This window comes from Myotis davidii, unplaced genomic scaffold (assembly GCF_000327345.1).
Source record: "Myotis davidii unplaced genomic scaffold, ASM32734v1 scaffold20, whole genome shotgun sequence".
Classification (NCBI taxonomy): domain Eukaryota; kingdom Metazoa; phylum Chordata; class Mammalia; order Chiroptera; family Vespertilionidae; genus Myotis; species Myotis davidii.
Window position 1 is genome coordinate 234,110 of NW_006292574.1, and position 15,458 is coordinate 249,567.

The window sequence follows — 15,458 nt, forward strand, 5'->3', positions numbered from 1 at the left end:
TATAAGATAATTACGAGATGTTGTTTTTTTACTCCATTAATATCATTTCTATTAGTGGAGTGTCTGATCCTGAATCATTCTTGTATTTCTGGTATGAAACTATTTGATCCTGATGTACTATGCAGTTAGATTTATAAGTACTCTTTATTTACAATGTCTATGTCCATTGTAATGAGACTGATTGGCTTGTAATTTAATTTTTGAGTCTTATAAAATAAATGGATCAGCTTCCCATTGCTCTTATATATTCTAAAATACCCTCTATAAAACAGAGCTTCTATTTTTTGAATGTTTGCGAAAAACCTCCTTGAAAAGTGTTCTGTATATTTTATTCTGTGGTAGAGAGGTATTCCTTGATTATTTCGATTGCTTTAAAGTTTATTGGTCCAATTCTTCTTAAAGAATCAGATCATTTTATTCTCTTCCAGAAATTTATCTATTTGGCCAAATATTACCAAATTTATTACTCTATAGTTGGCAATATTTTATTCTTCTGTCAAACTGCTGTCTCTGGACTTATCCTTGTAATGTATTTATTTATTGCATATTTTGATCAATTTTGATAACTTTTCTATATTATTAGTTATTAATTAATCTTTTCAAAAACCCAGTGCTGGATTATTATTTAGCTTTGTTAATTATTATTTATTTTCTTCTTTGGTTCATCCTTTCTTTAATGTAAGCTTCCTTCTTTTTATTTATTGATTTTGATACTTGCTCAGTTGCTTTAGAAAAAAAATACTTAGCTCTTTATTTATATTTTTAATAATTTACTTTCTAAATGTACACAAAGGAGTAAATTTGTGTGTAATGTGTAATGTACAAAAGTTTATTCTGTCCATCTCACAGATTTTGTCTTGAAGAGGTTTTCCTTAATATTTAATTCTAATTATATTGTAATCTCTATAATATGTTAATTTTTAACCTAAGAGCTACTGATTAATATTATTTATAGTTTCTAATATATTGGGGTTTACAAAATTAATGTCCTTCCCTGTGCTTTTCAGTTTTAATAAATTGTATTTGTAGACTATAGTCAGTGTAATGTTAATTAAAGGTAATTCATTTAATTTTAGAATACTAAAATTCTAAATATCCATATTTAGAATATCCATATTTTGCTTAAAAATAACATCTGTTCCCTGAATATTGAGAGCTAAATTTTACATATGTCTCTTTGCTGAAGCATGTTATTTCTGTTTATGTTATGTTATGTTATTGCTCTCCCATTTTGATCCTCAGAGAAATGAAGGTACTCATGTTGTTGAATAGAAAAGAGGTCCCTATTGGGAAAGAATAAAGAACTTTTCATTATTCTATCTTTCCCTGGACTACACTGCCTATAACTTACCTCTAAATACTTAAAAGTAAACATGTAAAGAGTCAAAAACTGTTATTATCTTTATGTTATTTTGTGTGTAGCCTGATTACTTTGGTAGAAGTTATGTAACAGTTGTGTCATATTAATTTAAAATATATTTTATTGCTATTTTACAGAGAGGAAGGGAGAGGAATAGAGAGTTAGAAACATTGATGAGAGAGAAACATCGATCAGCTGCCTTCTGCACATTTTCTACTGGGGATGTGCCCGCAACCAAGGTACATGCCCTTGACCGCAATCGAACCTGGGACCCTTCAGTCCACAGGCCAATGCCCTATCCACTGAGCCAAACCGGTTAGGGCTAATTTTAAATCACTGAAATAAAATATCAGAGGGAAGAGTATCTCATGGAATATTGTTCATTTTGTTAAAAATGTTTAGATACTTTTCCTCTTTGGATTACTGTATTTTAATATAGGAAACTCACACATGACATTTAGGAAAAATTCTGTAATTTTATTTTTTTACTGTACTTTTCATATCCTCTGGAAAATCTTAGGGTTTCAAATCAGGCAGATTTAAATATCTCTCACACCACTTTCCATAAGGTTCTACCTATTCATGACACATTCATTGGGGCCAAGAATACAGGCCTGACAACCACTGGAAGGAATCCAGGGTGGAAACTCAGTAACAATATTTTTTCTACAGATATATAATTGAATGCACAAATGTTATGTTAGCTTGGAGGAGGGTTTGTGTTCAGTGAGGCTGGAAAAGTATTAAAATGTATACACTGAAGATAATTAGCATGGTGTAAAAACATGACATTTCATTATACATAGAAAAAAAAGTAAGTGCTATTAAACCACCTCACACATGAATAATGTTTATAGATGACAATGTCCTACCATAGCAAGTTACACTATTTAGAAATAGGATAATAACAGAGGAAGGGTTTGGCAAAATCCCAAGGATTATTTTTATTAGACTCTAGGGTAGAGCCACCAGATAATAATGAATGTTTCCTACATTGAAACTACTGAGATTTAAGAAATGGCACATCAAAGTGAAGTGAGTCAACCAACTTTTCAGTTAAATAAAGTCTTCTGACCTAGTTTATTTTATTGATGTCACCATCATTATTTGCATTGCTATTGAAGGTCATTTATTCACTTATCTTAAAAAACATTTACTGCATAAATGCTATGGGCAACATTTAAAAAATATCCACAGATTGATAGAATGTATTATTTTTCCTTAAGGAGCTGGTAGTCTAACATGGTAGGTAGTGGTTTTGTAGTAAATAGTTCTCTCCTACAGTATTCCAGTTCTCATCCTTTTGGGGCACAGTAGAATTGCACCATTCTAGTGGCACGTGAGCAGCAATGAAGCCTGTCACATCTGGTGAGATTCTTCAAACCTCTAGGTATATTGCACAATATCAGATACAGTTCTTATCTTCAAGTGCATGACTGACTAATAAGGATGGAGTAAGTGAGCAGTAAAGTTACAGGTTCTCTGTTCGTCAGAATGTGGAAGGGCAAGCAGATGTGAAGACATGATTGGCTTCACCTAGTTCAAAAGAAACTATCAGGAAGATGATGTTTCTGAGAAACTTGGAATGTGGGCAGGATTCCTCCATTGGAGTTAGTAGAAGGGAAGGATAGAGAATATGCCGATAAAATGGCAGGGCAGAAAAAGGCAGACCCATCTGCAAAGACAAGTGGTATAACTGCAGAGCGAAAGCAAAGTGCAAACAGGAAGCACAAGGTAAGTCACGCTGAGGAAGCTTATCTTTACGTAATGCCACATGTGAACGCTCTGAAAGCTTTTAGGCAATAGTGTACTTGAGAAGCAGGATGAACTTTGTACTTGAGAAAGACCACTGCAATATCGGTAATGATTAGAGAGTAACTTGGGCAGCGTGAGGCTCAGAAAACTGTCCTGAGAATATATTTTCAAATAAGAACATTGCAACAGAAAAGCAGAGAAGAGAGAATGTAATGGTGAAGATAGAGCATATAAGTATGGTATTAAGAAAGCAGAATCATCCCTAACCCGTTTGGCTCAGTGGATAGAGTGTTGGCCTGTGGACTGAAGGGTCCCAGGTTCAATTCCAGTCAAATGTACCTTGGCAGCTGATTGATGTTTCTAACTCTCTATTCCTCTCCCTCCTTCTCTGTAAAAAAAAATCAATAAAATATATTTGAAAAAAGAAAGAAAGCAGAATCATCATAAAAATGATAGTTCTTGTTTATTGAACACGTACTGTCTTCTAGCTACTGTGCTGACTTCTTTGCAAGATATTTTTAAAACGGAAACCTTATAATAGACACATGGTTAAATGTTTAGGAACCTCTATGAGGCACAGAGAAGTGAAGGAGCTCCCAAGCCTAAATAGTGAAAGGTGGTCATCCTGGGATTGGACACAGACAATTTGACTTCTGGTCACATTTTCTTAACCACTAGTTTTATACATTCTGCCTGCCTTAGCACAAGACTTCATAGTTGATTGAATAATAGTATTATATATAACTAGAGGCCTGGTGCACGGATTCATGCACTGGTGGGGTCCCTCGGCCTGGCCTGCAGGGATCAGGCTGAAACTGGCTCTCCAATATCCCCCAAGGGGTCTCAGATTGTGAGAGGGCACAGGCCAGGCCAAGGGACCCCACTGGTGCACAAATCCATGCATTAGGCCTCTAGTATGCATATAAGATCTTTGGTTAATCTCTTCCCGCCCTCCATCTCCCCTCTTTCTTCTGAGATTTATCAGTCTGTTCTGTTTCCATGCCTGTGGTTTCTGCTCCTGCGTTGAGCATCTGCCCGCTGGTGGTCAGTGCATATCATAGCTACTGGCCGGTCAGCTGGTCATTTAGGCTTTTATATATATAGATTATTATAAAAACTAGAGGCCCGGTGCATGAAATTCGTGCATGGGGGAGTTGTCCCTCAACCTCACCTGCACCCTCTCCAATCTGGGAGCCCTCAGGGGATGTCCTACTGATGGCTTAGGCCCGATTCCTGTGGTTCTCTGCTCTCTGCAGGGCCTGCCTGCTCCACACCACAGGACTGCCAAGCAGGCCGTGCTGGGTGCTGCCTGCGGGCCACATTTGCCTGCTCCCTGGTCGCCACAGCAATGGCCAAGCAGGCTGTGCTGGGAGCTGCCTGCAGCTGTGCTTACCTGCTCCCTGGTCCCTGTAGCAATGGCCACACAGGCCATTCTGGGAGCTGCCTCCTACCTGCTGTCAGTCTCCTTAGAGTCGATGAGGTTAATTTGCATACTCACTCCTGATTGGCTGGTGGGCGTAGTGGAGGGGCGGTCAATTTACATGTTTCTCTTTTATTGTATAGGGAATTCTGACAGTATGATAGTTTAGGGGAAAAGAACTAGAGAAATTTTAAAAGGGTGTTTTATACAGGTGGTAATTGAAATAGGTCTAGGGCAGTGGTTCTCAACCTTGGCTGCACATTAGAATCACCTGGGAATCTTTTTAAAATCCTGATTTCTGGGCCACATCCTATGGAAATTTTGTTTCTTTGTTATGGAGTGGGGCCACAACATTAGTAACAAAGAAACAGAATTAAAACGTTATTGTGGGGGCTCTTCCACAAAATACTGACTTCTGCACATGGGCCACTAAGTTTCAGTCGCACTGTACATGTGCTCCTGCATGTGGTATTTTGTGGAAGAGACACACTCAAGGGGCCAAAGAGCCGCATGTGGCTCATGAGCCGCAGTTTGCCGACCACTGGGCTAGGGGAATGGCTAAGATTTCAGTAAGTGAAATTGGTAACAAGCTCATTCTAGATGTAATTAAATGTATAAAGTGAAAAGCTCATGGAGAGTTTTTGTAGTGGGCGGGAAAGGAGTTTTGTAAGGCTTGAGAAGGAAAGTATTGAAATTATCAAATAATTTTACATGTAAGTATATAGACATTCAAGAAACGTATGACCATTTAAGTTACAAAAATACATCTATGATGATATATTTACATCAGATCTTAAAAAGCATTAAAGGCTAATATAACTAGGTACTCCTTGAAAGTTTGAGAAAGGACAATGGTGGTTTAGCACCAATTAGATCTTTATTCCTAGAGTTCAGACAATAATTTGGAGCCTAAAAACCTAATAGTAATGAGTAAGAACTCAGGAATTAGGGACAACAGAACACATAAATTTTACTGCATGTGAGAGATTTTCAAAAATCCATTAATAAGATAAAGCTAACATATCTCTGCTGATTGGATACACTGAAAAACAGATAACATCACTTTTGTATGCTGTACTCAAAATGCATAATTTGAATGATGTCATGAAAAATACCAGAAAATACAATTTTGGTGATTTTCTGCAAATTCAGGACTGTTCTCAGAAACACCTAGGTCATGAAAGAAAAAGAAAGACTGAAAACCTGTTCCAGATTAAAGAATGAGGTTTTATCACAACCAAATACAATATGTGATCCTAGATGGAAACTGCATCCAGTTTTTTGTTTGTTTTTGGTTTTACAGGATAACTAGTGTGATAAGTATGGTTCGAAGATTAGATAATATTGTGTCAATATCATTTGTGGATTTTAATAAAAGTAGTGTGAGTTTATAAGAAAGCATCTTTCTCGTGAAATAGATATTGATATATTTTAGAATTAAATTTCAAAATTTTAAACCATGCTCTATGACCGATTAATATAATTAAATCAGAAATAAAAACAAAATAAATATAAAAGCTTCAGATAATTGAGAATTAAGTAATACATATCTGGATAACTAATGGTTTGAAAATATTTTGAATCAATAAAAGAAACATATCAAGATCTTAGAGATACTGATAAAATAGTATTTAAACGAAACTTTTAAAATGTAAAGTTCTATTAGAAAAAATGAAAAGTTTAAAATTGGTTACTAAACTTCCACAATGAGGTTGAAAAAATAAGCAAATTAAAGGCAAATTAATAGAAGGAAGGAAATAATAAAGGTAAAAAGGAATGGGGTAACCTAAAGAACATATTGCTAATAGAGAAAATTAACAAAGCCAAACATTTTTATTGCTAAATAAAATGAATAAAAGCCCTAGAAGCATTGGTGTAAGTTTCAATGCATAAATTATCAGTATCATGAATAAAATGAGACATCACTACAGAGCTTAGAGATTGAAAAGGATAATAAGAGAATTTAAAAAAAAAATCTTTATTTATTTAAACTTAAATGCAATGGACAAATTCTCTATAAAATAAAATTTAAAAATTAATATGAAATAGAAAATTGAAATAGCCCCATATGTATTAATGTTTTAAATCTATTGTCAATATTTTTCTATAAAAAAGCCTCAAGGACCTTCACCCCTCTCCCCAGATTTGCCCCTTTCTCTATGACCAGTTCAGGAAAAACTTTCCTGAGCACTGAGAGACTGGGAATTTAAATAGTCTCCACATTGGTGCTTCCTTATTTTAGTACAGCTGCAGAGGACAGGAGATTTTGGAGTGGCTTTTGGGCAGTCCCGTTGGATGGTCTCAGATTTTTTTTTGTATGGTGAGACAATGGCTGCTCCAAGAAATGGTAGCTTTGGGAGGCTCTAGCTCCTTCATAATAATTTTTCATATAGACAAGTGATACGGTTATGAATCATATCATAAAGGAGAATAAAGTATCTTTAGAAAATAAAAAAAGGAAACTCCAACATGAGATGGTTTTACTGGTAAATTTTATTAAATACTTAAAATAAGAAACATTGCCAACCTTACATAATGTCATAAAATAGAGAAGGTGGGTTACATCCCACCAAGTTTTTTTTTTAATATATTTTATTGATTTTTTACAGAGAGGAAGGGAGAAAGATAGAGAGCTAGAAACATCGATGAGAGAGAAACATCGATCAGCTGCCTCCTGCACATCCCCCACTTGACCAGAATCGAACCTGGGACCCTTGAGTCCGCAGGCCGACGCTCTATCCACTGAGCCAAACCGGTTTCGGCCCCACCAAGTTTTATGAGGCCTAACGAATATGACACCAAAACCTGACAGAATCAATTAAAGAAAAGGACAAGGCAGACCAATATACCTCATGAACATGACTGCAAAACTATACTTTGAAAAATTGCAAACATCTGCAGCAATCTATAAGAGAGGAAATACACAATGTTGTCACTATCATATCCCAGACTCTTTTATGTAGAAATTAACAAGCTAATCCTAAATCTACATAAGAAAGGTAGGGGGCCCGGAATAGCCAAAATGACCTTGAAAAAAGATCAGAGTTGGAGGGGAGGACCAACAGTTCCCAATCTCAAAACTTACTGAAAAGCTGCTGTAATAAAAAGTGTGTTGCTTGCCTAAAGGATAGTCATATAAATTAATGCAACAGAATTGAGAAGCCAGAAACAAACCCGTACATTTGTGGGTAATTTTGCATCAGGAAGAATCATTAGGACTTTTCGGCTTTGGCATAAAGAGAAAGGCTATGTTGATGTAAAAGTTACTGATTCTGTGTGATTGTAGTTGCACAACTAATCCTTCCTCTAAGATCCTAGAACTGAGGTTTTTCAGTTTAGCCATGTCATGTCTCTTATTTGTGTTGGGTTTTCTAGCATGAACTAGAACAGTGATGGCGAACCTTTTGAGCTCGATGTGTCAGCATTTTGAAAAACCCTAACTTAACTCTGGTGCCGTGTCACATATAGAAGTTTTTTGATATTTTCAACCATAGTAAAACAAAGACTTATATTTTTGATATTTATTTTATATATTTAAATGCCATTTAACAAAGAAAAATCAACCAAAAAAATGAGTTCGTGTGTCACCTCTGACACGCGTGTCATAGGTTTGCCATCACTGAACTAGAGCAAGGATAATAAATTCATCCAGAATTAGCACCTGGACATGACCGCCAAGTTCAAGCTCAAGAAAACCAGAAAGTCAGGATCCATTGTGATATCTGCTGTAGTTCTGAGAAGGCAAGGAACAACTAGAGAGCATTTTCCATTCCCAATAGAAATTTAAAAGAATGCTAATTTATAGAAAGAAATTTGAATAAGTTTTTGTGCATGTTTAGTTTTATAGCCATTCTACAATGTTCAACAGAACTTAAAAGTTATGAGTTAATACTGGTTAAACTTTCAGTACACTATTTGAAATGTGAGTTTAGGAATAGCAACAAAAAGTTCTGTTCTGGGAAAAAGTAAATCAAGGAAACTTGGAGTCAAGTGTTGGAGTCAGATTCTAAATTGTGCTTGCAGTGGTTAGTAGGCAGGAAGCCAAAACCAATTATTATCTGAGGGAAGGACATGTCAGCCACAGACAGCGTGGTGTGCTTGAACAAACAGCTGTGCAACCTCCAAATCCTGAAGAAAGAAAAAAGGAAGAAAGATCTATGTTGTTAAGCACCAAGTCCAACAAGCAGAAACATTGCTATTTTTTTTCTGCTTTTCTAATATTGATTTACCCTTAGTCTCTAATCTCTGTATGCCATATGTAAACCCATGAACACTAATGCTGGGTCCTGCTATAACATGGTATGGTTATTTCATTGTTCAGTGTGTGAAGGATAGCATAGACATGGACAGTCTAACCTAAGCTGGTTTGGGCATTGCAGGTTTTTGCTGAGAAATCCTACTGTAATTCATAGAAAAATAGCATGAGAAATACAAAATAGTTTTGTGGAATGTTTATTCTTTTTTTGCAAAAACAACACATACAAAAAAATCAAATGCCAATTAATTCCTTTATTTCAGAAAGTCTCCTCCCAGTGAACTAAACAATAAGCAATACCTGAGAACTATAAGATGAAAAGTAGAGCCAAAATCGGTTTGGCTCAGTGGATAGAGCGTCGGCCTGCGCACTGAAAGGTCCCGGGTTCGATTCCGGTCAAGGGCATGTACCTGGGTTGCGGGCACTTCCCCAGTGGGGGATGTGCAGGAGGCAGCTGATCGATGGTTCTCTCTCATCGATGTTTCTAACTCTCTATCTCCCTTCCTCTCTGTAAAGAATCGATAAAATATATATTTTTTTTAAAAAAGATGAAAACTAGAAACTGATCTTAGATGAGAAAACTAAATAGCAACTCTTTCAAACTTTGAAACCACCCTAAAGGAATTTTTGACCTTAGAACTGAAACTGATCCTTCATAAAGCAGAAAGGTTAGATACTTTCTTGGCTCAATCATTTGCTTTGATAGTAATTTAATTCAATTGCATATCTTATAGAACTTTGTCCATCATCATAAGCAAACCTGGATTTGAATCCCAATTATATGAAACTAGGGGCCCAGTGCACGAATTTGTGCACCTTGGAAGGAACTGTGGGCCACGAGGCTGTGGTAGGCACAGGGGTGTGTCTCAGCTCATTCTCCGTGCCCCAACCCAGCCCCTCCTGCCATGGCCCCAGGTCACCTGTCTGCCTGCGGCCCTGCTCCTGCCGCTGCCATTCCAATGCGCTGAAAGCACTGGCCCCACTTGCACCCACTGATGATGTGGAGTGATTGGGGCTGAGGCCAGCAGCAGGTGTGAGCAGGGCTGGCACTGTCAATGGGTGCAAGTGGTAGCTGCTGCCCCAATCGCCCCTTAGGAGCAGGGGGAGGTGGAGAAGCCCTCAAGGGTGATCAGGGCCAGCAGCCACTGCTTGTACCTGCTGATTGCGCTGAGTGATCAGGACTGGTGCCACGCACCAGGAGTGGGTGAGACTGGCAGCTCTGGCACCAGGAGCAGGTGTGAGCACTGGGCAGGACTTTGGTGCACGAGTGCAAAGAATTTTCAGTAACCACCAGAGGCTCATCCCAATGACAGTGACCCGTGCCTCACCTTGGACTGGCACCCCCACTCACCTGCTCCACCATTCCACCGTGGCCAATGCCCGCCATGTTCCATACATGCCCCCTGACGATCAGCACATGTTATAGCGACCAGTTGTCTGGTTGTTCGGTTGTTCTGCTTGTTCAACTGTTCAGTCTATTTGCATATTAGCCTTTTATTATATAGGATTGTATCATCTCTTAACCTCTCCAAGTCTTAATGTATTTCATAAGGATGTTGTGAGGCTCAAAACAGTTTATAGACATAAAATAATGAGATCAGTATGGCTTGGTGTTTGCATCGGCCCTAGAATCTAATAGGCCTGGCTTTAAATCCCAGCTTCATCTCTTACTAGCTGTCAGCCTTGGATGATTACTGCATCATTAAAAAGCTTTAGTTTCTTTTTTAAATTATTATTGTGATAATCACTTTATTTTGGTGGTCTGGATTCTAACCCACAATATATCTGAGGTATGCCTGTATTTGGCTATCTTTGGAGAGCTAAGTAGGAAATAAATATAGGGTCTAAGGCAAAAATCTATTATTAAAGAAAATCTCTTTAATTGAAACGTGAATATACCAATTTGGGGGAAAAAGCCTTTTTGGAAACATCTTCAGATAGTTATTCATTACTTCTATTTCAAAGTAAATTATCTCTGACAATGTAATTTTCTTATAGTAATGACAGAGAATGCTTTAGTTTCATATATATAAATTTTAAATCTTTTATGATAATTACATTGAAAACTTAAAATGTAGAATGAGCCACATGTGACTATACCATTATTCTAAAGATGGTTTCAGGACTTTATTATTATTATTTTTTAGTGTCTCTATCTGTAAAGTGAGGATAACAATGTACCTATCCCATGAAGTTGCTTGTAGGAGGTGTTATCAAAATCTCGTAGGAGTATTCAGTGCTACTATTCAGTATCCCTCAGTCCTACATCATCACACAGCCTTGTGGGTGCCCAACCTGACCACAAGATCTCTCTCTCTCTCTCTTTTTCCCACTCAGTTATTTTCTGCACACTGACCTAGAAGGTCTTTTCCTCGTTACAAGTTGTGTTCTCAGCAGTTTTCAGTGAACCTTTTCTGCCTAACACGTTAAGTTTAAGCTCTCAGAGATGAAGTCGTGTATTTCTTTAGCCTTGGAATCAGCCTACTTCAAAATATTGTGTTTAATGGCAAATAAGCTATTAAAACCATAAGGCATTTGAGCAAGTTCATTTGCTGTCCGTGTCTTAGTTATGTGTTTGTTTCTTTGTAAAAGGAAGAAAATATACTCCTTTCCATATAAACTAGAGGCCCTGTGCACAACATTTTTGCACTGGTGTGTGTGTGGGGGGGGAGGTGGCTCCCTCAGCCCACCCTGCTCCCTCTCACAGTCCAAGACCTCTCAGGGGATATCTGCCTCCCTGCTTCTGGTTGAGCAGCACTCCCCTATGGGAGCACACTGACCACTAGGGGACAGCTGCTGCAATAAGCATCTGCCCCCCGGTGGTCAGTGCACATCATAGTGACCAGTTATTCCGCTGTTCAGTCGATTTGCATATTAACCTTTCATTATAGAGGATTGTCATTCAGAGGAAACAAGATAATGACAAAGTATTTACCACAAATATGGTATATAGTAATAGTGAGGTAAAATATAGCTAGTTTTTTTTAAAAAATTGTGAGAAATCTTCAATTATTAGACAGTTTTTATATTCACAAATCCTGCATATTATAATGTTTTTGTTAATATAGTCATCTTTCATAGCAATAAAGGTTTATATCACCTTTGACAGGACACCTCTTCAACTGTTTTTTCCTGTTAAAAATTGCAGAGAACTACTACATATATTGCTTCACCTGTGAGTCATTATATTATTTTAAAGACTTTTATGTAAATCTTATTTTAAATATTAAAAATTTGCTCCCAAAGAACCTGGATATTTTTAAAAGTGGCAGTATAAACATATATCTCCCAGATAAAATATGTCTTTATTCTCCAGATTTTACCAGTAAGTATAAAGAGGTATACTAATAAAGAAATGATATGAAAATGGAAGAACTCTGTTCAGAATAGGAATGTTTCAACATGTGTTTCCTCTGCTCTTCAACACCTTTGCTAGATAGTTCCATTTGAAATCACTTGGTGTCATGAGTTTGGGAGAAAATGGATAATTTCTATAGCAAAATGTCAAGAAATATTACCAACTGCATTTCTTCCTGTAGTTCGCTGAGCTGGTGGTAATATATCTCATAGTAATTTTTCAATTTTCTCCCCAAAAGCAGATTTTCTTAGGAAATTGAAATTACAATCTGCTGAATATGAAAAAATAAATCTGAGAACAAGGACTAAACTAAGGGGCATGTGATTTTTCCCCCTAAGGGTTAGTTTTGTCAGTGCTGGATTTTTTCTCTGCTAGCTCCTCTGACGGATAACAGGAGTGTTTCTGTGCTAACCAGCCTGCCAGAGATTCACTGTGAGTTTTCTTTGCATTGCTGGGTTCAAGCTCCTGTGTTTATGAGGAACAAATACTTTAGTATTTCGTGGAAGCCATAAAACTTAGCTTTTGTGCCTGACGTGGTAATATACAGGCTCCTTTGGGAGGAATTATTTTCTAGATAAACCTGCCTCTCCCTCAGGTACTGGCTCATACACACGCTACAGAAAATAACTTCCACATGTTTTCTGCAGACACTGCCCCACAACATCTTTCAAACTTGGAAATACATTTTTGTGTTTATCATTGTTATTTACATTGAAAGGCCCAGGATAATCAGGATGCCTTGAGACTTAAAATGATAATGGGAACTCATAAATATTTGTACAGCATTTACTAATTGTCATTGTGTTAAATATTCCATATTTACTTCTTAAATACTCACAATATGAGGGTAGCACTGTTATTATTCTCATCCCATAGGTAGCACACACAGGATAAGTGACTTCCCAAGGTCATACAGATATTTAAACCCAGACATTCTAGCTCTGACTACCGGCCTCTTAATGAATAGACTATTATCATGCCTCAAAGTTCAGCGTCATGTAACATGTTGGGATTTTCATCAAAACATTAATTTTATCTTTGAATAGTAATTACTTTGAATAGTAATTACGTTATCACATTTTAAAACAATTTGCTAGTTCTTGTTTGCTTGTTTTTCTTTTCTGTGTTAGCATTTATTTCAATTTTGTTTGGATCACACATCGACTTGTGGTGAAGTGAAATCCAATTCAAGAGTCCAAACTGCCCCTTAGAGTATTTCTCTAGGGCTCTTACTGCCTGAAAGATCAAAGGAGATCAAATGTAAGAACTTCTTAGAAATCACTACTATACAAAAACAAAGTAGATAAACAGAGTTTTTGCAAAGAATTGCAGTAGGAAATCTTTGACTGTAACTAAGCCCATGAAATTTCCTGAGATCTTGTAAAGTCACTAATTTTCTTGGGAACCTGTCCTTCAATTCCCTATATCAGAAAAGTGTAAGGGATGAATTTTCAAAATGAATTCATTACAGATTTCCTTGAGGATAGGAAATGAACATATTAACGAATTGTAGTCACTCACAAAATATTCCTTTATTCATTGATTTACTGGATCACTCGACCAACATTGGCATTCAGTGCTCCTTTACCAAACAGACTATAGTTTATATTTTAGCTCATCATTTACTAGTTCTGTTACTTTGAACAAATTACTTCAAGTCTTTAAGCTTTTCATTTTATTATTCTCCTGTTCAAAAGACTGACTTTATTTTTCTAATTTAAACTTTAGTATTTCATTTTGGCATTGTAAATCTTTGGCAGTTCTTGACCCATGTTCGGTGCACGCGCGCACACGTGCACGTGCGCGCGCGCACACACACACACACACACACACGCACACCTACATCTGTCTTTCATAAATTCTCTCTTTAGGTTGCATACCTTCCCTAAGCACCCCCATGTTGCATACTTTCGCATACTTTTACCTCCAGCTGAACTACCTTTTCCCCACTTTCCTGGAAAGGAGATTATTCCAATTACTCAAGGTTCACTACACATACCTTTGTCCCACACATTTCTTGACTTTTACCATGGCATATTTCTTTCTCTCTAAATAGCTACAACAATTTGTATGTATTTCTTCTGTGTCAATAACCTTGGGTTGGCCTGTAGTCTAGTCTTTTACATATGTCTCTGATCTCTTTAAATAGAAGATGAGTTTCCTGAAGACACCTAACTTACTAGTATTTAGTGTGGAGGGGAAGTGACATGTAATAAATATTTAGCCAATTTGAATCATACCACTTGGTCCTCATGGGAGATGTAATACAGGTTACACAGCAGCATTAAATTCCTGTGATTGAATTTTCTAGCTACTTATAAGGACCATTTACTTTCACTTACAGTTGCACAGGTGGTGGGATCATTAGGCTAATTTTCAAGTTGTGGATTCAGCTGTACTTTTGAATGGTAACTTTTATAGTGGGCAACTGTGTTGAAATGATTTTTGGCATTATATGTACTATACAGTCAAATGCTCACTGAAAGTAATGGAAAGAAAATAATGACTTAATTTTTTTAATTCTCCATAGAACAATTCTAAGTACAGCTATTGGTAGGCCAATCTGGTACATAGAAACATTATCTTCATATTTTCAACTATTGTATGAGAAGAGTCAATTCAATTAACCTTTAAATAGATTCAACTGTAATATTTTATTGAAAAGAAAAAGCAACAAACCAAACCAGAAACAATCTTTTGAGGTCTTTGCAGACTTAATGAGCCCTTCATATGGTAAAAATTCAGAGGCAGGCTGATCAGATGCTACTTTTTTTGTTTGTTTAATCCATGTGCTCCAGAAGATCAAATATCATTTTTTAGTTAGGGAAAAAGTGTGAGTCGTGGGTGTGTTTAGTTATATAAATAGGCAAGATATTTCCTTTAGATTTCTAGGGGAAAATGACACTAACAAAAATACTGGAATTAATGTTCCTAAAGCAGGTCACTGTATCTCTTCCCTTGAGTACAGAAAAAGTTTGAGGGGCACAGATGTTCCTGGAAGCAGAGCGTGATAGAAGCTCAATTGCTAATGCTCTTATCCTTGCTCGGAGGTTCCATTTTTGTACCAATCAGTGATTTCTAAAACTTTTATACTAGTGAATTGTATACTGACATTACTTATTCCACCTCCACCAGCTACTTTTTCCATATCAATAAAACAGACAGTTGAGCACAATTTGATCTTTGAAGGACTGCAAACGGAACCCATCCTTTCCTCTCATGTTTTACTTCCATAGTGCGCATGCACATAAAAGTGGCAGCTAAATGAAAACCACTTATAGGATCTAGTTCTTATTTTTTCTGACAGGTT